The following is a 25,263-nucleotide window of genomic DNA, read 5'->3' on the forward strand; positions in this document are numbered from 1 at the left end:
CGCAAGAGATCGCAGATATCCTCATAATTCCAAGGAGAACTGTTTCCTTTTGGCTGTATGAAGTTTAAAAGATTTGGAGGCTCGGCGTGCCATTAGAATTGCTTGGCGTGCCACCTGTGGCACGCGTGCCGTAGGTTGCCGACCCCTGCTCTATAGTATCAGATCTGACCGAATGGTTAATTGTAGGCATATACCAATTCATACCATCTGTTAAATCCAAGGTAGCTGATCAGTGGCTTTGTTTCCACCAGTTTTGGCAAATAACAAATAGGATCCTGAACAGACGTGTGTGCTCTATCCCAACCATTATCAATGGACCAGAGGTCATCTCGTCAGCGTCAGACAAGGCTAAACTATTTTCCAAGAACTTTGCAGCTAATTCTACCCTGTGCGACGAAGGCCATCAACTACCCATATTTCCTCATATAACACAGAACAAGCTAGGTAACATACAAATATCCGTGCATGAGGTCGCCAAGCTAATCAAGAACCTTGATTTCTGTAAAGCAACTGGCTCTGATGGCATCCCAATTATAGTGTTAAAAAAGCTTCAACCAGAACTTGCTCCCATACTTACGAAACTATTTAAGCGCTGCCTTAAGAAGAAGTGCTTTCCGACTCCCTGGAAGACCTCATCAGTTTGCCCTGTAGTTAAGAATTCAGGTGATAAGTCATCTCCCTCTCAGTACAGATCAATAAGTCTCCTGTGTGTTATGAGTAAGTTTCTGGAATCCATATTAAATAGAGAAATAGTCAACCACCTCAGCAGAAACAACCTTCTTAGTAACACACAATATGGTTTCCGCTCTGCAAGATCTACCGCATATGTGCTGATGGTTATATCTCACAGGATTAGTGAATCTCTTGACAAAGGCTTCCTTTCTAGGGCAATTGCTCTTGACATATCAAAGGCCTTCGACAAGGTATGGCATAAGGGTCTACTTCACAAGATTTCCGGCTACGGTATAACTGGAAATGTTTTCTCAATCATTAAATCATTTCTCTCTGATAGGCTCATAAGAGTAGTGGTCGATGGACAAAAATCGGAGGCCTGCAATATAAATGCTGGAGTCCTTCAGGGGTCAATCCTGGGCCCAACTCTCTTCCTGATCTACATCAATGACCTCCCTAAACACATACTTAAATTCCATCGTTGACATCTATGCTGATGACACGACCATCTATGGCAACACATCAAAGGCTGTAAATGACAAAGTTCTCTCTGATTCTCTCTCCTGATCTCGAGCGCGTGGATCAGTGGGGGAAGATGTGGCTGGTTACCTTTAATGCATCCAAAACCAAACTTCTATCCTTACATCATCAACGCTCTGATTCCCATCTGGCATCAATTGGGATGGATGGCTCTCGTCTGCGTGAGGCCCCGTGTTTTGACAAGCTTCTGGGTTTTACCTTTACTCCTGATCTGAAATGGAACACGTACATCAAGTCTGTTGCCAAGGTCGCTGGAAAGATGGTGGGATCCTTCTACCGCTCCAGAAGATATCTCACTACTGATGCAATTCTCTATCTATATAAAAGCCAAGTACGTCCAAGGATGGAATACTGCTGCCATATCTGGGCAGGAGCTGCTAAAAACAGCCTATCCTGCCTTAACAGAGTACAAAATAGACTTCGTGGCTTAGTGGGGGATGCCCTTTTCTCTACCCTGCAACCTCTCTCCCACAGAAGAGACGTTGCGAGCCTATCCTTGTTTTATCGTTATTTCCATGGCAGGTGCTCGTCTGAACTCTAATCTCTCGTCCCCCCCTCACCAATCTTTCATGAAAAACACCCGTCTAGCTGAATCCACTGTGAAAAATTTCCCCCACTCTTTATCTGTGCCTTAATCAAAACGTGGATTCCATGAACAAAGCTTCTTTCTTAGAACTGCACGCCTGTGGAACTCTGTTCCATCTGCCTGCTTCCCACCGGACTACAACTTGGATGTCTTCAAGTCCAATGTTAACAAATTCCTAATGAACCGCCCCCTTAAGTAAACACTTCATCAAATCTCCACACTAACGTAATGTACTTGCAAAAACCCTTATCCCTCAGTGGCTGCCGGGCCTTGATAAGTGGGGACCACTGTGTAAAAAAAAAGAGCTATCTGATATGTTCCCTGATTTCACTGCTCTGGTCTACTACATCATCCACTCAACTCCTGTAAACTTATTGATCTTGTTGCTGATCCAACTGCTGTTAATGATAAAATTTCAAATCGGGAAGAACTATGGACAAAAATTAAAGAGGAGTTAGATGCCCTTTCACGGAAGTATTGATGAATACTAATTCAATGAATGCCCAAAAGATTGCAGGCTGTCAAATTGTAGAAGAGCTATACTACTAAATATTAACTAGTTAATTGTGTTTCTGTTGTATTTGTGTTGCAGTAATATTCTAAAATTATATTAAAATACAATTTTCCATACTGCAGAGTGTCTTTACGCCTTTATTGATTTGAAGTTACTTTTTAAATTGACATAAATACTAGGATACTTCAAGTAAAAGAGGTAAAAATATAGAGAAATTAAAGATGAATTACATTAAATTTAGTATAATTTGCAGTTTTTGAAAAAAAATGACAAGTGCGGATTTTTTTGGTGCCACTATATATCTATATGGTTTGGATTCTAGCTTGATGACGTTGTCTGTCTGGCTGCACTGATGAACTGTAAAATGGCAAAGCAATACTGTATGTGGATGAGTATATGTATATATAGCAACACATACGGGAGATTATATATATATATATATATATATATATATATATATATATATATATATATATATATAGTAAAAAGTAGTGATAATATCTAGTAACAAAAATGTTCCTAAATTTCATGCTAGCCTGTGGTTCTGTGGTCAGAGTATGTAAAGGTTGTATTCAAGATTCTGTGCAGATTTTTAATTTACATACTCCTGAACGTTGGAGTTTCAATCATTAGAAATTTTATTTTTTTTACTCAGTCATCGTTAACAACACAAGAGCATGCTTCTCTCATGTCCTAAATAAAGGGTTTTATTAAAGATTCTGCACAGATTTCTAATTTCAACAGAAAGATCCCAGGTTGGACAAAATACACCTGAATAAGATCAGAGGAAACATAGAAACGTCCTGAAAATATCAACCAAATGGTAACAGTATTCTGAAGAATCCATATAATGTGAATAATCAATCCTCACAACTAAAATGAAGAAACACGAAGATGGTTTTGATGTTTTTAATAAAAATCAAATTAAGAAATTCAATGTTACCACATGAAATATATATCTTTCAAATTTATTTTATATTTTTAGGATAAAAGAAATTCATTAATTGATAAGAACGACATATCTTCTCATCATACACTACATTGCATGTACATTTTGTGGAATCAGATGCAATCAAACATTGCTGACAAACCTTATTCTTGTGAAGTATGTGGTTCTTCTTTTGGATGGAAGTCAAATTTGTTAACTCATATGAAAACACATACAGGTGAAAAACCACATTCTTGTGAAGTATGTGGTTCCTCTTTTGCACAGAAATCACATTTGTTGGGGCATATGAAAAGACATACAGGAGAGAAACCACATTCATGTGAAGTATGTGGTTCTTCTTTTGCACGGAAGTCAACTTTGTTGAGTCATATGAAAACACATACAGGTGATAAACCACATTTTTGTGAAATATGTGGCAATTCTTATGCATGGAAGTCAAGTTTGTTGCATCATATAAAAACACATATGGGAGAGAAACCACATTCTTGTGAAATATGTGGTTCATCTTTTTCAACGAAAACAAATTTGTTGCGTCATATAAAAACACATACAGGAGAGAAACCACATTGTTGTGAAGTATGTGGTTCTTGTTTTGCCCGTAAGTTTACTTTGTTAAATCATTTGAAAACACATACAGGAGACAAACCACATTCTTGTAAAGTATGTGGTTTTTCTTTTGCAAAGAAGTCAACTTTATTGAGTCATATGAAAACACATACTGGAGAAAAACCACATTTTTGTGAAGTATGTGGTTCTTCTTTTACATGGAAATCAACTTTGCTGGATCATATAGCAATACATACAGGAGACAAACCGTATTCTTGTGAAGTATGTGGTTCTTCTTTTGCACGGAAGTCAAATTTGTTGCGACATATGCAAACACACACTGGAGAAAAACCACATTTTTGTGAAGTATGTGGTTCTTCTTTTACACAGAAGTCAAATTTGCTGAATCATATAGCAAGACATACGAGAGAGAAACCACATTCTTGTTAAGGATGTGGTTCTTTTGCATGGAAGTACAAATTGTTGCATCATATTAAAACACATATGGGAAACAAACCACATTATTGAGAACTGATTACTTCTTTTAAACAGAAGTAAGATTTTTTGCGTCATAAAACTGGAATCTTAAGGAGATATCAATCATACCAGATATTATAGGGGGCACATGAAGAGGAACCTGAAGCCTATGTTACTAATATTCCTGGCGAACAAATTGCAAAAGATATCCAGACAATTGCACTCAAGGGAACAACGCGGATACTACAAAGAGCTCTCTGTTGGCTTCAATAAGAAACAGGGTACTGTTGGCAGTTGGTTTGGTTGCGCCATGCCCAGCGTTACAATCTTCATAGGAAGAAACATAAAAAAGAAACATTATCCTACCTCAATTGTATACCAGTCTCATGAAACAAGTCTGCTACGGAAATCACTGACAATCCTTGTTTAAAATACTCCAGAACTCCAATTACAGAAAATTGGAAAAATGAAATAAACAATATCGTCACAAGTATTTTCTGCATTCAGTCATCAAGGACGTTATAAGGAAGGTTTTGTTAACTGGCTTCAAAGAGAATGTCGCTATGATCAGGACAGAATTATAATGAATTCTTACAATAAAAGTTTATGACAAATACTTCTAAAAAAATGAGTGATCTCAACAATGAGAAGTGCACTTTTTACCACACTAAATAGTTAGTGTGAACCATTTGATATCTAGCTGTCGGGTTCTTCTAGAGGATTGTTACTATACAATATAATGTGTAAATATCTACATGACGATCTTAAAAAAGATGCAAACCACATTTCTGTGACATATATAGATCATTGCATAGAAGGCACATTTGTTGTGTCATGCAAAAACATGGAAGACAAAAGAATTTTAATCGAACATTCAAATATCTATGTATTGCATACAGAGTTTAAGTGTGAGCCCAAGCAAGGGGGCTCATTGATGTCTGAGAACTTTTACTGAAGAAAATGAAACAAAAAGACAAACTTGACAAAACATTTTTAAAAACTACCTGCCACATATATCTCGTTAAACAAGTGCAAAAAGATACAAACAATTGTTAAAAAACAGACGTTAGAATCTTAAAATGATTGTTCGGTGGAAATGTATGAGATAAAGGATAAATGGCTAGCATCCGGTAGGATGCTGAATCTCCAGCTTAAACAAAATAATTAAATTAAAAAAGAATGAAACCACATTTTAACTTTAATATAACATTAACATATCTGTGTATTTTATATAGAGTTAAATGTGAGCCTAAATTACGTAGCCCATTGATTTACGAGAACTTTTTGACTGAAGAAATTGAAACAAAAAGACAAAAGTATATGAAATATATTAACTGGCTTAATGCAAAATCCTAAGAAATATTTAGACACAATGCATAGAAGACCAAAATTTAGCAATGAAATGATAACAGGGATAATAACTATCCATAAATTTGCTCTCAGATATAAATTCACATCATAATAAAATTAATTGTAAATTCCAGGAGGATTTCTTCAAACTTAAATGTATGGATATCCTAACAATTTATACGGTAATTCTGTTGTCAAAACTTCCAACTCCAAAACTCAACTTGAAAGTTGAGTTGCAAACAAATACATATGTAGCATGCCTTCTTCCTACTCGCCACAGCAAGAAGTAAAATCATAAAAATTTAAAAATTAAAAACAATACTTTTGTTATGTGCGTGAGTATTCTTGTGTGAAAAAAAATTTTTCTCATGCAAGACTTGCGAAACGAATATGATATATTCTCATGTAAATTTTTAAAACCACCTGAAAAAACATTTTTATGCTGAGGTCACGTCTTAAGATTTTTTTTATTATCTTTTAAAATTTGATTTATCTCATTTATCGCTACATAATGGGCAACAATATTAGTTTTTCTACTTTTTTTACCGACTCTTTGAACATGCGCACATGCTGGACATGTAAGTTTTAGTTTTCCGTACAAAGTAAAATAAGAAAAAGTGAAAATATTTTTGTAGCTCTTTTGTTTTTATGAAATCGGCTTTAGACAAACATACAAACACACAATTGTAATGTTCTGTATTTTGTGAATGTCTGGCATCTGGCAGTATGCTCCATTCATAGCAATAACTAAAATGATAAAAATTTGAAAAAGTTAAAAACAATATTCTTGTTATGTGTGTTTATATTCTTGTTATATGTGTGTTGGTATTCTTGTTATATGTGTGTTGGTACTCTTGTTATATGTGTGTTGGTGTTTTTGTTATATGTGTGTTATTATTCTTGTTATATGTGTGTGTTGGTAATCTTTTCTTATGTGTGTGTTAGAATTATTGTTATATATGTGTGTTGGTGTAAAGAATCTGTGTTACTTTCTCATGCAAAATCCCACGATCGAAAAAATATGATCTTTTGATTATGTTAATTATTGTCTTAAAGCTAAAAAATCATATATCTCAATAAAAGCGAAAAAATAATATATCTCAATAAAAGCAAATAAATAATATATCTCAATAAAAGCAAATAAATAATATATCTCAATAAAAGCAAAAAAATAATATATCTCAATAAAAGCAAATAAATAATACATCTCAATAAAAGCAAATAAATAATATATCTCAATAAAAGCAAATAAATAATATATCTCAATAAAAGGAAATAAATAATATATCTCAATAAAAGCAAATAAATAATATATCTCAATAAAAGCAAAAAATAATACATCTCAATAAAAGCAAATAAATAATATATCTCAATAAAAGCAAAAAAATAATATATCTCAATAAAAGCAAATAAATAATACATCTCAATAAAAGCAAATAAATAATACATCTCAATAAAAGCAAATAAATAATACATCTCAATAAAAGCAAAAAAATAATATATCTCAATAAAAGCAAATAAATAATATATCTCAATAAAAGCAAATAAATAATATATCTCAATAAAAGCAAATAAATAATATATCTCAATAAAAGCAAAAAAATAATATATCTCAATAAAAGCAAATAAATAATATATCTCAATAAAAGCAAATAAATAATACATCTCAATAAAAGCAAATAAATAATATATCTCAATAAAAGCAAATAAATAATATATCTCAATAAAAGCAAATAAATAATATATCTCAATAAAAGCAAATAAATAATATATCTCAATAAAAGCAAATAAATAATATATCTCAATAAAAGCAAATAAATAATATATCTCAATAAAAGCAAATAAATAATACATCTCAATAAAAGCAAATAAATAATATATCTCAATAAAAGCAAATAAATAATATATCTCAATAAAAGCAAATAAATAATATATCTCAATAAAAGCAAATAAATAATATATATCCATAAAAGCAAATAAATAATACATCTCAATAAAAGCAAAAAAATAATATATCTCAATAAAAGCAAATAAATAATACATCTCAATAAAAGCAAATAAATAATATATCTCAATAAAAGCAAATAAATAATATATCTCAATAAAAGCAAATAAATAATATATCTCAATAAAAGCAAATAAATAATATATCTCAATAAAAGGAAATAAATAATATATCTCAATAAAAGCAAATAAATAATACATCTCAATAAAAGCAAATAAATAATACATCTCAATAAAAGCAAATAAATAATATATCTCAATAAAAGCAAAAAAATAATATATCTCAATAAAAGCAAATAAATAATACATCTCAATAAAAGCAAATAAATAATACATCTCAATAAAAGAAAAAATTATATATCTCAATAAAAGCAAATAAATAATATATCTCAATAAAAGCAAATAAATAATATATCTCAATAAAAGCAAATAAATAATACATCTCAATAAAAGCAAATAAATAATATATCTCAATAAAAGCAAATAAATAATATATCTCAATAAAAGCAAATAAATAATATATCTCAATAAAAGCAAATAAATAATATATATCCATAAAAGCAAATAAATAATACATCTCAATAAAAGCAAAAAAATAATATATCTCAATAAAAGCAAATAAATAATACATCTCAATAAAAGCAAATACATAATATATCTCAATAAAAGCAAATAAATAATATATCTCAATAAAAGCAAATAAATAATATATCTCAATAAAAGCAAATAAATAATATATCTCAATAAAAGGAAATAAATAATATATCTCAATAAAAGCAAATAAATAATACATCTCAATAAAAGCAAATAAATAATACATCTCAATAAAAGCAAATAAATAATATATCTCAATAAAAGCAAAAAAATAATATATCTCAATAAAAGCAAATAAATAATATATCTCAATAAAAGCAAAAAAATAATATATCTCAATAAAAGCAAATAAATAATATATCTCAATAAAAGCAAAAAAATAATATATCTCAATAAAAGCAAATAAATAATACATCTCAATAAAAGCAAAAAAATAATATATCTCAATAAAAGCAAAAAAATAATATATCTCAATAAAAGCAAATAAATAATATATCTCAATAAAAGCAAATAAATAATATATCTCAATAAAAGCAAAAAAATAATATATCTCAATAAAAGCAAATAAATAATACATCTCAATAAAAGCAAAAAAATAATATATCTCAATAAAAGCAAATAAATAATATATCTCAATAAAAGCAAATAAATAATATATCTCAATAAAAGCAAAAAAATAATATATCTCAATAAAAGCAAATAAATAATATATCTCAATAAAAGCAAAAAAATAATATATCTCAATAAAAGCAAATAAATAATACATCTCAATAAAAGCAAAAAAATAATATATCTCAATAAAAGCAAAAAAATAATATATCTCAATAAAAGCAAATAAATAATATATCTCAATAAAAGCAAATAAATAATATATCTCAATAAAAGCAAAAAAATAATATATCTCAATAAAAGCAAATAAATAATACATCTCAATAAAAGCAAATAAATAATACATCTCAATAAAAGCAAATAAATAATATATCTCAATAAAAGCAAATAAATAATACATCTCAATAAAAGCAAATAAATAATATATCTCAATAAAAGCAAATAAATAATATATCTCAATAAAAGCAAATAAATAATATATCTCAATAAAAGCAAATAAATAATATATATCCATAAAAGCAAATAAATAATACATCTCAATAAAAGCAAAAAAATAATATATCTCAATAAAAGCAAATAAATAATACATCTCAATAAAAGCAAATAAATAATATATCTCAATAAAAGCAAATAAATAATATATCTCAATAAAAGCAAATAAATAATATATCTCAATAAAAGCAAATAAATAATATATCTCAATAAAAGGAAATAAATAATATATCTCAATAAAAGCAAATAAATAATACATCTCAATAAAAGCAAATAAATAATACATCTCAATAAAAGCAAATAAATAATATATCTCAATAAAAGCAAAAAAATAATATATCTCAATAAAAGCAAATAAATAATACATCTCAATAAAAGCAAATAAATAATACATCTCAATAAAAGAAAAAATTATATATCTCAATAAAAGCAAATAAATAATATATCTCAATAAAAGCAAATAAATAATATATCTCAATAAAAGCAAATAAATAATACATCTCAATAAAAGCAAATAAATAATATATCTCAATAAAAGCAAATAAATAATATATCTCAATAAAAGCAAATAAATAATATATCTCAATAAAAGCAAATAAATAATATATATCCATAAAAGCAAATAAATAATACATCTCAATAAAAGCAAAAAAAAAATATATCTCAATAAAAGCAAATAAATAATACATCTCAATAAAAGCAAATACATAATATATCTCAATAAAAGCAAATAAATAATATATCTCAATAAAAGCAAATAAATAATATATCTCAATAAAAGCAAATAAATAATATATCTCAATAAAAGGAAATAAATAATATATCTCAATAAAAGCAAATAAATAATACATCTCAATAAAAGCAAATAAATAATACATCTCAATAAAAGCAAATAAATAATATATCTCAATAAAAGCAAAAAAATAATATATCTCAATAAAAGCAAATAAATAATATATCTCAATAAAAGCAAAAAAATAATATATCTCAATAAAAGCAAATAAATAATATATCTCAATAAAAGCAAAAAAATAATATATCTCAATAAAAGCAAATAAATAATACATCTCAATAAAAGCAAAAAAATAATATATCTCAATAAAAGCAAAAAAATAATATATCTCAATAAAAGCAAATAAATAATATATCTCAATAAAAGCAAATAAATAATATATCTCAATAAAAGCAAAAAAATAATATATCTCAATAAAAGCAAATAAATAATACATCTCAATAAAAGCAAAAAAATAATATATCTCAATAAAAGCAAATAAATAATATATCTCAATAAAAGCAAATAAATAATATATCTCAATAAAAGCAAAAAAATAATATATCTCAATAAAAGCAAATAAATAATATATCTCAATAAAAGCAAAAAAATAATATATCTCAATAAAAGCAAATAAATAATACATCTCAATAAAAGCAAAAAAATAATATATCTCAATAAAAGCAAAAAAATAATATATCTCAATAAAAGCAAATAAATAATATATCTCAATAAAAGCAAATAAATAATATATCTCAATAAAAGCAAAAAAATAATATATCTCAATAAAAGCAAATAAATAATACATCTCAATAAAAGCAAATAAATAATACATCTCAATAAAAGCAAAAAAATAATATATCTCAATAAAAGCAAATAAATAATATATCTCAATAAAAGCAAATAAATAATATATCTCAATAAAAGCAAATAAATAATATATCTCAATAAAAGCAAATAAATAATACATCTCAATAAAAGCAAATAAATAATACATCTCAATAAAAGCAAAAAAATAATATATCTCAATAAAAGCAAATAAATAATATATCTCAATAAAAGCAAATAAATAATACATCTCAATAAAAGCAAATAAATAATATATCTCAATAAAAGCAAATAAATAATATATCTCAATAAAAGCAAATAAATAATACATCTCAATAAAAGCAAATAAATAATACATCTCAATAAAAGCAAATAAATAATATATCTCAATAAAAGCAAATAAATAATATATCTCAATAAAAGCAAAAAAATAATATATCTCAATAAAAGCAAATAAATAATATATCTCAATAAAAGCAAATAAATAATATATCTCAATAAAAGCAAATAAATAATATATCTCAATAAAAGCAAATAAATAATATATCTCAATAAAAGCAAATAAATAATATATCTCAATAAAAGCAAATAAATAATATATCTCAATAAAAGCAAATAAATAATATATCTCAATAAAAGCAAATAAATAATATATCTCAATAAAAGCAAATAAATAATATATCTCAATAAAAGCAAATAAATAATATATCTCAATAAAAGCAAATAAATAATATATCTCAATAAAAGCAAAAAAATAATATATCTCAATAAAAGCAAAAAAATAATATATCTCAATAAAAGCAAATAAATAATATATCTCAATAAAAGCAAATAAATAATATATCTCAATAAAAGCAAAAAAATAATATATCTCAATAAAAGCAAAAAAATAATATATCTCAATAAAAGCAAATAAATAATATATCTCAATAAAAGCAAATAAATAATATATCTCAATAAAAGCAAATAAATAATATATCTCAATAAAAGCAAATAAATAATATATCTCAATAAAAGCAAATAAATAATATATCTCAATAAAAGCAAATAAATAATATATCTCAATAAAAGCAAATAAATAATATATCTCAATAAAAGCAAATAAATAATATATCTCAATAAAAGCAAATAAATAATATATCTCAATAAAAGCAAATAAATAATATATCTCAATAAAAGCAAATAAATAATATATCTCAATAAAAGCAAATAAATAATATATCTCAATAAAAGCAAATAAATAATATATCTCAATAAAAGCAAAAAAATAATATATCTCAATAAAAGCAAAAAAATAATATATCTCAATAAAAGCAAAAAAATAATATATCTCAATAAAAGCAAATAAATAATATATCTCAATAAAAGCAAAAAAATAATATATCTCAATAAAAGCAAAAAAATAATATATAAATAAAAGCAAATAAATAATATATCTCAATAAAAGAAAATAAATAATATATCTCAATAAAAGCAAATAAATAATATATCTCAATAAAAGCAAATAAATAATATATCTCAATAAAAGCAAATAAATAATATATCTCAATAAAAGCAAAAAAATAATATATCTCAATAAAAGCAAATAAATAATATATCTCAATAAAAGCAAATAAATAATATATCTCAATAAAAGCAAATAAATAATATATCTCAATAAAAGCAAATAAATAATATATCTCAATAAAAGCAAATAAATAATATATCTCAATAAAAGCAAATAAATAATATATCTCAATAAAAGCAAATAAATAATATATCTCAATAAAAGCAAATAAATAATATATCTCAATAAAAGCAAATAAATAATATATCTCAATAAAAGCAAATAAATAATATATCTCAATAAAAGCAAATAAATAATATATCTCAATAAAAGCAAAAAAATAATATATCTCAATAAAAGCAAAAAAATAATATATCTCAATAAAAGCAAATAAATAATATATCTCAATAAAAGCAAATAAATAATATATCTCAATAAAAGCAAAAAAATAATATATCTCAATAAAAGCAAAAAAATAATATATCTCAATAAAAGCAAATAAATAATATATCTCAATAAAAGCAAATAAATAATATATCTCAATAAAAGCAAATAAATAATATATCTCAATAAAAGCAAATAAATAATATATCTCAATAAAAGCAAATAAATAATATATCTCAATAAAAGCAAATAAATAATATATCTCAATAAAAGCAAATAAATAATATATCTCAATAAAAGCAAATAAATAATATATCTCAATAAAAGCAAATAAATAATATATCTCAATAAAAGCAAATAAATAATATATCTCAATAAAAGCAAAAAAATAATATATCTCAATAAAAGCAAAAAAATAATATATCTCAATAAAAGCAAAAAAATAATATATCTCAATAAAAGCAAATAAATAATATATCTCAATAAAAGCAAAAAAATAATATATCTCAATAAAAGCAAAAAAATAATATATCAATAAAAGCAAATAAATAATATATCTCAATAAAAGAAAATAAATAATATATCTCAATAAAAGCAAATAAATAATATATCTCAATAAAAGCAAATAAATAATATATCTCAATAAAAGCAAATAAATAATATATCTCAATAAAAGCAAAAAAATAATATATCTCAATAAAAGCAAATAAATAATATATCTCAATAAAAGCAAAAAAATAATATATCTCAATAAAAGCAAAAAAATAATATATCTCAATAAAAGCAAATAAATAATATATCTCAATAAGAGCAAATAAATAATATATCTCAATAAAAGCAAAAAAATAATATATCTCAATAAAAGGAAATAAATAATACATCTCAATAAAAGGAAATAAATAATATATCTCAATAAAAGCAAATAAATAATATATCTCAATAAAAGCAAATAAATAATATATCTCAATAAAAGCAAATAAATAATATATCTCAATAAAAGCGAAAAAATAATATATATCAATAAAAGCAAATAAATAATATATCTCAATAAAAGCAAAAAAATAATATATCTCAATAAAAGCAAATAAATAATATGTCACAATAAAAGCAAATAAATAATATATCTCAATAAAAGCAAAATAATAATATATCTCAATAAAAGCAAAATAATAATATATCTCAATAAAAGCAAAATAATAATATATCTCAATAAAAGCAAAATAATAATATATCTCAATAAAAGCAAATAAATAATATATCTCAATAAAAGCAAATAAATAATACATCTCAATAAAAGCAAAAAAATAATATATCTCAATAAAAGCAAATAAATAATATATCTCAATAAAAGCAAAAAAATAATATATCTCAATAAAAGCAAATAAATAATACATCTCAATAAAAGCAAATAAATAATACATCTCAATAAAAGCAAATAAATAATACATCTCAATAAAAGCAAAAAAATAATATATCTCAATAAAAGCAAAAAAATAATATATCTCAATAAAAGCAAATAAATAATACATCTCAATAAAAGCAAATAAATAATACATCTCAATAAAAGCAAATAAATAATATATCTCAATAAAAGCAAATAAATAATATATCTCAATAAAAGCAAATAAATAATACATCTCAATAAAAGCAAATAAATAATATATCTCAATAAAAGCAAATAAATAATATATCTCAATAAAAGCAAATAAATAATACATCTCAATAAAAGCAAATAAATAATACATCTCAATAAAAGCAAAAAAATAATATATCTCAATAAAAGCAAATAAATAATATATCTCAATAAAAGCAAAAAAATAATATATCTCAATAAAAGCAAATAAGTAATGCATCTCAATAAAAGCAAAAAAATAATATATCTCAATAAAAGCAAAAAAATAATATATCTCAATAAAAGCAAATAAATAATATATCCCAATAAAAGCAAAAAAATAATATATCTCAATAAAAGCAAATAAATAATATATCTCAATAAAAGCAAAAAAATAATATATCTCAATAAAAGCAAATAAATAATATATCTCAATAAAAGCCAATAAATAATATATCTCAATAAAAGCAAATAAATAATATATCTCAATAAAAGCAAATAAATAATATATCTCAATAAAAGCAAATAAATAATATATCTCAATAAAAGCAAATAAATAATATATCTCAATAAAAGCAAAAAAATAATATATCTCAATAAAAGCAAAAAAATAATATATCTCAATAAAAGCAAATAAATAATATATCTCAATAAAAGCAAATAAATAATATATCTCAATAAAAGCAAATAAAAAATATATCTCAATAAAAGCAAATAAATAATATATCTCAATAAAAGGAATATTCTTGTTTAAATATCTACTCAAGCCTTTCATCATTATTGTGTTCATAAAAATGTTTATTGTGCAAAATGTGTTAAATACGAAAGAGTAATGACTCCGAACCACTGCTGTTTGTTTAGTAGTGTATAAATATAGCATATGCATTTGGGTCATGTCGAAAATTACAACTCTGAACTAATTGTTGTTCCTGATTTAAACTCATTAAGTGTTAAATGGAGCATGTCAAGTGTCATATAGTGATCAGTTGTCTTATTTGAAATAACGCACACCACAGGAAACTTTTGATGAAAAGAAAGAAACGATGTCACAAAATATTATTCCTGTAAAACGTTGTCATTGTGAATTTCAATGTCATGAAATCTGTAGCAGCAGCACCTAGATCTGGTTGCCCTCCATCTGTCATTTTTTAGAGATCCATGCTTGACTATTCGCCAAATCATCAAAAAGGTTATGATTAATGCAGGGTCTGTTGAAACTATTTGATGGATTCCTATGTTGCTGACAATTTCCCAAAAGCAAAAACGAATTGGATACAATACTGTACCGAAGCAAGATTCACTCAAGATGTATCAAACCGGCTTCCACGATTTACAGGAGCTTATTATGCTTTAATTATCAGGAAATTAAATAAAGTTATCAAAATCAAGATCAGCAAATATCCCCCTGAAATCCGAACCACAATGTGTGAGATGAGAAACGAAGACATTTCCGCCATTCAATTTTCATCTCCAAAACCAGAAATTTGATTTCTGAATTTCCGCATCTTCTCCAAAAAACTGTCTCCATCAATGCATTAAATGATACGAGAAATATAAAACTCTGGGATGTTATTATCTGAATAAAAAACTAATGGCTGTTCTAATTTTTGTTCTACTTATGTGATAAATTAGAGCAGGGCATTACAACATAAACAAAATCGATCGTGTAAACGATCTTATTCAAGTCACCAGCGATATGACATTTGGTGTTCAATCATTTCTTAACTTCATTCTTTTGTTAAAGTAGCGAAAACATGAAATAAGGTTAACAAAATGTTAGAATAGACGTTTCCATTAATTTTACTTAGGATTAAATAGTTTAAATCTGCATTTTTATTTTTTCATGTAATTTAGCATTTAAATTGTGTTTCATTTTTCTAATGTGCATTGCTAGGTTAGTGTAGGAAGTATAAATTGTGACGTGCATATTTATTATAAATGAAAAAATTAAACATTTATGCATATCACGGTCACCACTTATTAAAACGATCAACAGATTTTTTTTGATCGAAAATTGATGGAAACGAAATTCGGTAACAAAACATGTTTATATCTACAATTATATAAGGATATAATAGTTATTTTCAATCAGTAAGGTTTCTTCATTAAAAGTCTGGTTTGGTACAGAAAGTAAAATAAACTAATAAACTTTAGAGGTGTGTGTGAGTAAACGTGTTGTTAACACTGTGGATGTGTGTTGATTTACCTTGTTCTTTTTAGTTCGTGTATAGATGTATGTTGCAATTATTTCTGTTCCACAGACTCTCGCTAATGTGTAAAAATATGTGGGTAAGTGAGTTATTGAAGATTTCTTTTATGCTACGTTGCCTTCTCTGGCCAAGTACAGAGAAAGGGTTGTTGTTTGGCATACGTACTTAGGTATTTCGGCCCAACAAGCTTGAGAAATTTGCAGAAATCTGATTGTTACCCAGGGTACTAGTTATGTAGGTTTGGTTAATTTAACTTAACAAAAGTTTGTACACTGTCTTTTCATAAACACATGACTTTTTTCTAACTTGCGTTTTTGCACTCAAGCGATTAAGATCTTATTTCATAGTCGATTTGATTATTGTCATTGACTTGCCGTCTTCAAGTCCAACGTAAACAAGTTCTTGATGAGCCGTTCCACTTAAGTTAACAAATTTACCGAATTTCCATTACTGACAATTACTATATTGTTCAATTGACTACTGTACACTCTTAACACTTATCGAGTCGAGTAGTCTTTGAGCCTTGATAAGTGGTGATACCTATGTAAAAAACATATACTTGACTTTTACCTTCATCAATCGCTTATTATAATTACCGCTAATCCCTTAAGGAAACCTCTACTGTGTAATGTGGCGAGACTTCCCATGTTTTTTAGACTAGTGTGTTCTTCTATTTGAACGCTGACTTTTCAAATCCCTATTTCCGACTTACGTTTCTCATTAACCATTGTGTGAAATAGTATAAGATGAAGAGCTTCATTTAAGTTTCACTGTCACAAGCAGTTTTTTCAATCGCTCAAATGTTAGAGCACTATGTGCCAACAATTGAAGTCCAGTCTTTAATCTATGTACGCTCAGTCATTCATGAGTAAACAGGTGTCAGTTTATAGTAGGATTCCTACAGCCACAAAAAGAGGTCAATAATCTGGCTGCAAAATTGAATTTAGGTAATCATGGCACAGATACAATGTTACAAGTGAATAAATTTTAAAAAATGGCACATGAGACAAATAGATTTAGTATGTTTGTCCCGTACTTATAAACCCAAAAACTAGTAATATATAATAACACATGTTCAAATAAACTTATATACCCAACAACTAGTAATATATAATAACACATGTTCAAATACACTTATATACCTAACAACTAGTAATATATAATAATATATGTTCAAATAAACTTATATACCCAACAACTAGTAATATATAATAACACATGTTCAAATAAAATTATATACCCAACAACTAGTAATATATAATAATATATGTTCAAATAAACTTATATACCCAACAACTAGTAATATATAATAATATATGTTCAAATAAACTTATAAACCCAAAAACTAGTAATATATAATAACACATGTTCAAATAAACTTATATACCCAACAACTAGTAATATATTATAACACATGTTCAAATAAACGTATATACCCAACAACTAGTAATATATAATAACACATGTTCAAATAAACTTATATACCCAACAACAAGTAATATATAATAACACATGTTCAAATAAACTTATAAACCCAACAACTAGTAATATATAATAACACATGTTCAAATAAACTTATATACCCAACAACTAGTAATATATAATAATATATGTTCAAATAAACTTATATACCCAACAACTAGTAATATATAATAATATATGTTCAAATAAACTTATAAACACAAAAACTAGTAATATATAATAACACATGTTCAAATAAACTTATATACCCAACAACTAGTAATATATAATAACACATGTTCAAATAAACGTATATACTCAACAACTAGTAATATATAATAACACATGTTCAAATACACTTATATACCCAACAGTAATATATAATAACACATGTTCAAATAAACTTATATACCCAACAACTAGTAATATATAATAACACATGTTCAAATAAACTTATAACCCCAACAACTAGTAATATATATTAACACATGTTCAAATAAACTCATATACCCAACAACTAATAATATATAAAAACACATGTTCAAATAAACTTATATACCCAACAACTAGTAATATATAATAACACATGTTCAAATAAACTTATATACCCAACAACTAATAATATATAATAACACATGTTCAAATAAACTTATATACCCAACAACTAATAATATATAATAACACATGTTCAAATAAACGTATAAACCCAACAACTAGTAATATATAATAACACATGTTAAAATAAACTTATATACCCAACAACTAGTAATATATAATAACACTTTTTTACGAGTCCATCTTTGCAATCCATCTATCCTACAGCTGCTGCTGATTTTCTTACACATGCTCTGTTACACTGCCCCAGAAAATGTTTTGATGAAAACTATATGCATATGAATATACATATGAAATAAAATAACTAATAAGTAGGACTGTAGTTTCAAAAACAGGACTGTAGTTTCACCTAAAAATTTGATAAACCATAAATACCGTAAGTGTTGAATTTCATGTTCCTTGCTCTGCATGATAAATAAAACAAAAACAATGTAATAAAACTAAAACAAAACAAGTCAATAACATAAAAATAAAAACAAACCAATAAAATAAAAAATAAAAACAAAACAATAAAATAAAATATAAAACAAAAACTATGGAATAAAAAACAAAAACAATGAAATAAAAATCAAACAAAACAATAAAATTGAAATAAAACAAAAACAAAATAAAAATAAAACAAAAACAATAAAATAAAAAGTAATACAAAACAACATAAAAAATCAAACAAAACAATGAAATGAAAGTAAAACAAAAACAATAAAATAAAAAATAAAACAAAACAAAAAAATACAAATAAAGCAAAAATTATAAAATGAAAAATAATCAAAAACAATGAAATAAAATATCAAAACAAAAAAATGAAATAAAAAAATAAAACAAAAATAATGAAATGAAATATAAAACACAAACAATGAAATAAATAATAAAACAAAAACAATGAAATGAAAAAAAAAATTGGAATGAAAAATAAAAAACTGAAATGAAAAATAAAACAAAAACAATGAAATAAAAAATAAAACAAAAACAATGAAATAAAAATAAAACAAAAACAATGAAATTTAATAAAACAAAAACAATGAAATAAAAAATAAAACAAAAACAATGAAATAACAATAAAACAAAAACAATGAAATAAAAATAAAACAAAAACAATGAAATAAAAATAAAAAAAAAACAATGAAATGAAAAATAAAACAAAAACAATGAAATAAAAATAAAACGAAAACAATTAAATAAAAAATAAAACAAAAACAATGAAATGAAAAATAAAACAAAAACAATAAAATAAAAATAAAACAAAAACAATGAAATAAAAATAAAACAAAAACAATGAAATAAAAAATAAAACAAAAACAATGAAATGAAAAATAAAACAAAAACAATGAAATAAAAAATAAAACAAAAACAATGAAATAAAAATAAAACAAAAACAATGAAATAAAAATAAAACAAAAACAATGAAATGAAAAATAAAATAAAAACAATAAAATAAAAATAAAACAAAAACAATGAAATAAAAATAAAACAAAAACAATGAAAAAAAAAATAAAACAAAAACAATGAAATGAAAAATAAAACAAAAACAATGAAATAAAAAATAAAACAAAAACAATGAAATAAAAATAAAACAAAAACAATGAAATGAAAAATAAAACAAAAACAATAAAATAAAAATAAAACAAAAACAATGAAATAAAAAATAAAATAAAAACAATAAAATAAAAATAAAACAAAAACAATGAAATAAAAAATAAAACAAAAACAATGAAATAAAAAATAAAACAAAAACAATGAAATAAAAATAAAACAAAAACAATGAAATTTAATAAAATAAAAACAATGAAATAAAAAATAAAACAAAAACAATGAAATAAAAATAAAACAAAAACAATGAAATAAAAAAAAAAAAACAATGAAATAAAGATAAAACAAAAACAATGAAATAAAAATAAAAAAACAATGAAATAAAAAATAAAACAAAAACAATGAAATAAAAAATAAAGCAAAAACAATGAAATAACAATAAAACAAAAACAATGAAATAAAAAATAAAACAAAAACAATGAAATAACAATAAAACAAAAACAATGAAATAAAAAATAAAACAAAAACAATGAAATAAAAAATAAAACAAAAACAATGAAATAAAAATAAAACAAAAACAATGATATAAAAATAAAACAAAAACAATGAAATAAAAATAAAAAAAAAACAATGAAATAAAAAATAAAACAAAAACAATGAAATGAAAAATAAAACAAAAAAAATGAAATAAAAAATAAAACAAAAACAATGAAATAAAAATAAAACAAAAACAATGAAATAAAAATAAAACAAAAACAATGAAATAAAAATAAAACAAAAACAATGAAATAAAAAATAAAACAAAAACAATGAAATAACAATAAAACAAAAAGAAATGAAATAAAAAATAAAACAAAAACAATGAAATAAAAAATAAAACAAAAACAATGAAATAAAAATAAAACAAAAACAATGAAATAAAAAATAAAACAAAAACAATGAAATAAAAAATAAAACAAAAACAATGAAATAAAAAATAAAACAAAAACAATGAAATGAAAAAAGAAAAACAATGAAATAAAAAATAAAACAAAAACAATTAAATAAAAATAAAACAAAAACAATGAAATAAAAAATAAAACAAAAACAATGAAATAAAAAATAAAACAAAAACAATGAAATAAAAATAAAACAAAAACAATGAAATAAAAATAAAACAAAAACAATGAAATAAAAAATAAAATAAAAACAATAAAATAAAAATAAAACAAAAACAATGAAATAAAAATAAAACAAAAACAATGAAAAAAAAAATAAAACAAAAACAATGAAATGAAAAATAAAACAAAAACAATGAAATAAAAAATAAAACAAAAACAATGAAATAAAAATAAAACAAAAACAATGAAATGAAAAATAAAACAAAAACAATAAAATAAAAATAAAACAAAAACAATGAAATAAAAAATAAAATAAAAACAATAAAATAAAAATAAAACAAAAACAATGAAATAAAAAATAAAACAAAAACAATGAAATAAAAAATAAAACAAAAACAATGAAATTTAATAAAATAAAAACAATGAAATAAAAAATAAAACAAAAACAATGAAATAAAAATAAAACAAAAACAATGAAATAAAAATAAAACAAAAACAATGAAATAAAAAAAAAACAATGAAATAAAGATAAAACAAAAACAATGAAATAAAAATAAAAAAACAATGAAATAAAAAATAAAACAAAAACAATGAAATAAAAAATAAAGCAAAAACAATGAAATAACAATAAAACAAAAACAATGAAATAAAAAATAAAACAAAAACAATGAAATAACAATAAAACAAAAACAATGAAATAAAAAATAAAACAAAAACAATGAAATAAAAAATAAAACAAAAACAATGAAATAAAAATAAAACAAAAACAATGATATAAAAATAAAACAAAAACAATGAAATAAAAATAAAAAAAAACAATGAAATAAAAAATAAAACAAAAACAATGAAATGAAAAATAAAACAAAAAAAATGAAATAAAAAATAAAACAAAAACAATGAAATAAAAATAAAACAAAAACAATGAAATAAAAATAAAACAAAAACAATGAAATAAAAATAAAACAAAAACAATGAAATAAAAAATAAAACAAAAACAATGAAATAACAATAAAACAAAAAGAAATGAAATAAAAAATAAAACAAAAACAATGAAATAAAAAATAAAACAAAAACAATGAAATAAAAATAAAAAAAAAACAATGAAATAAAAAATAAAACAAAAACAATGAAATAAAAAATAAAACAAAAACAATGAAATAAAAAATAAAACAAAAACAATGAAATGAAAAAACAAAAACAATGAAATAAAAAATAAAACAAAAACAATTAAATAAAAATAAAACAAAAACAATGAAATGAAAAATAAAACAAAAACAATGAAATAAAAAATAAAACAAAAACAATGAAATGAACAATAAAACAAAAACAATGAAATAAAAATAAAACAAAAACAATGAAATAAAAATAAAACAAAAACAATAAAATAAAAATAAAACAAAAACAATTAAATAAAAATAAAACAAAAACAATGAAATAAAAAATAAAACAAAAACAATGAAATGAAAATAAAACAAAAACAATGAAATAAAGATAAAATAAAAACAATGAAATATAAATAAAACAAAAACAATGAAATAAAAATAAAACAAAAACAATGAAATGAAAAATAAAACAAAAACTATGAAATAAAAAATAAAACAAAAACAATGAAATAAAAATAAAACAAAACAATGAAATAAAAATAATACAAAAACAATGAAATAAAAATATAACAAAAAAAATGAAATTTAATAAAACAAAAACAATTAAATAAAAATAAAACAAAAACAATGAAATAAAAAATAAAACAAAAACAATGAAATAAAAATAAAACAAAAACAATGAAATGAAAAAATTAACAAAACAATGAAATAAAAAATAAAACAAAAACAATGAAATAAAAATAAAAAAACAATGAAATAAAAAATAAAACAAAAATAATGAGATTAAAAATAAAACAAAAACAATGAAATAAAAAATAAAACAAAAATAATGAAATGAAAAATAAAACAAAAATAATGAAATGAAAAATAAAACAAAAACAATGTAATAAAAATATAACAAAAACAATGAAATAAAAATAATACAAAAACAATGAAATAAATAATAAAACAAAAACAATGAAATAAATAATAAAACAAAAACAATGAAATAAAAATAAAACAAAAACAATTAAATAAAAAATAAAACAAAAATAATGAAATGAAAAATAAAACAAAAACAATGAAATAAAAAATAAAACAAAAACAATGAAATAAAAATAAAACAAAAACGATGAAATAAAAATAAAACAAAAACAATGAAATAAAAATAAAACAAAAACAATGAAATAAAAATAAAACAAAAACAATAAAATAAATAATAAAACAAAAATAATGAAATAAAAAATAAAACAAAAACAATGAAATAAAAATAAAACAAAAACAATGAAATAAAAATAAAACAAAAATAATGAAATAAAAAATAAAACAAAAACAATGAAATAAAAATAAAACAAAAACAATGAAATAAAAATAAAACAAAAACAATGAAATAAAAATAAAACAAAAACAATGAAATAAAAAATAAAACAAAAACAATGAAATGAAAAATAAAACCAAAAACAATGAAATAAAAAATAAAACAAAAACAATGAAATGAAAAATAAAACAAAAACAATGAAATAAAAAATAAAACAAAAACAATGAAATAAAAAATAAAACAAAAACAATGAAATAAAAAATAAAACAAAAACAATGAAATGAAAAATAAAACAAAAACAATGAAATAAATAATAAAACAAAAACAATGAAATAAAAAATAAAACAAAAACAATGAAATAAAAATAAAACGAAAACAATGAAATAAAAATAAAACAAAAATAATGAAATAAATAATAAAACAAAAACAATGAAATAAAAAATAAAACAAAAACAATGAAATGAAAAATAAAACAAAAATAATGAAATAAAAAATAAAACAAAAACAATGAAATAAAAATAAAACAAAAACAATGAAATAAAAATAAAAATAAAACAAAAACAATGAAATAAAAAATAAAACAAAAACAATGAAATGAAAAATAAAACAAAAACAATGAAATAAAAATAAAACAAAAACAATGAAATAAAAAATAAAACAAAAACAATGAAATTTAATAAAACAAAAACAATGAAATGAAAAATAAAATAAAAACAATGAAATAAAAAATAAAACAAAAACAATGAAATAAAAAATAAAACAAACACAATGAAATGAAAAATAAAACAAAAACAATGAAATAAAAAATAAAACATAATTAATGAAATAAAAAATAAAACAAAAATAATGAAATGAAAAATAAAACAAAAACAATGAAATAAAAAAAAACAAAAACAATGAAATAAAAAATAAAACAAAAACAATGAAATAAAAAATAAAACAAAAACAATGAAATAAAAAATAAAACAAAAACAATGAAATAAAAATAAAACAAAAACAATGAAATAAAAATAAAACAAAAACAATGAAATAAAAAATAAAACAAAAACAATGAAATAACAATAAAACAAAAAGAAATGAAATAAAAAATAAAACAAAAACAATGAAATAAAAAATAAAACAAAAACAATGAAATAAAAATAAAACAAAAACAATGAAATAAAAAATAAAACAAAAGCAATGAAATAAAAAATAAAACAAAAACAATGAAATAAAAAATAAAACAAAAACAATGAAATGAAAAAACAAAAACAATGAAATAAAAAATAAAACAAAAACAATGAAATAAAAATAAAACAAAAACAATGAAATTTAATAAAACAAAAACAATGAAATGAAAAATAAAACAAAAACAATGAAATAAAAAATAAAACAAAAACAATGAAATAAAAAATAAAACAAAAACAATGAAATGAAAAATAAAACAAAAACAATGAAATAAAAAATAAAACAAAAACAATGAAATAAAAAATAAA

At 22.1% G+C, this 25,263-nt stretch overlaps 1 long non-coding RNA gene across 1 annotated transcript in view; it reads left to right on the top strand.

The window, feature by feature from the left end:
- The window catches only part of LOC145271416 (uncharacterized), a 51,234-nt gene that overhangs the window by 12,098 nt on the left and 13,873 nt on the right, over positions 1-25,263 (top strand). The window lies entirely within an intron of this gene.

This window comes from Euprymna scolopes, chromosome 46 (genome assembly GCF_053919585.1).
Source record: "Euprymna scolopes isolate OS-2025 chromosome 46, ASM5391958v1, whole genome shotgun sequence".
NCBI lineage: Eukaryota > Metazoa > Mollusca > Cephalopoda > Sepiida > Sepiolidae > Euprymna > Euprymna scolopes.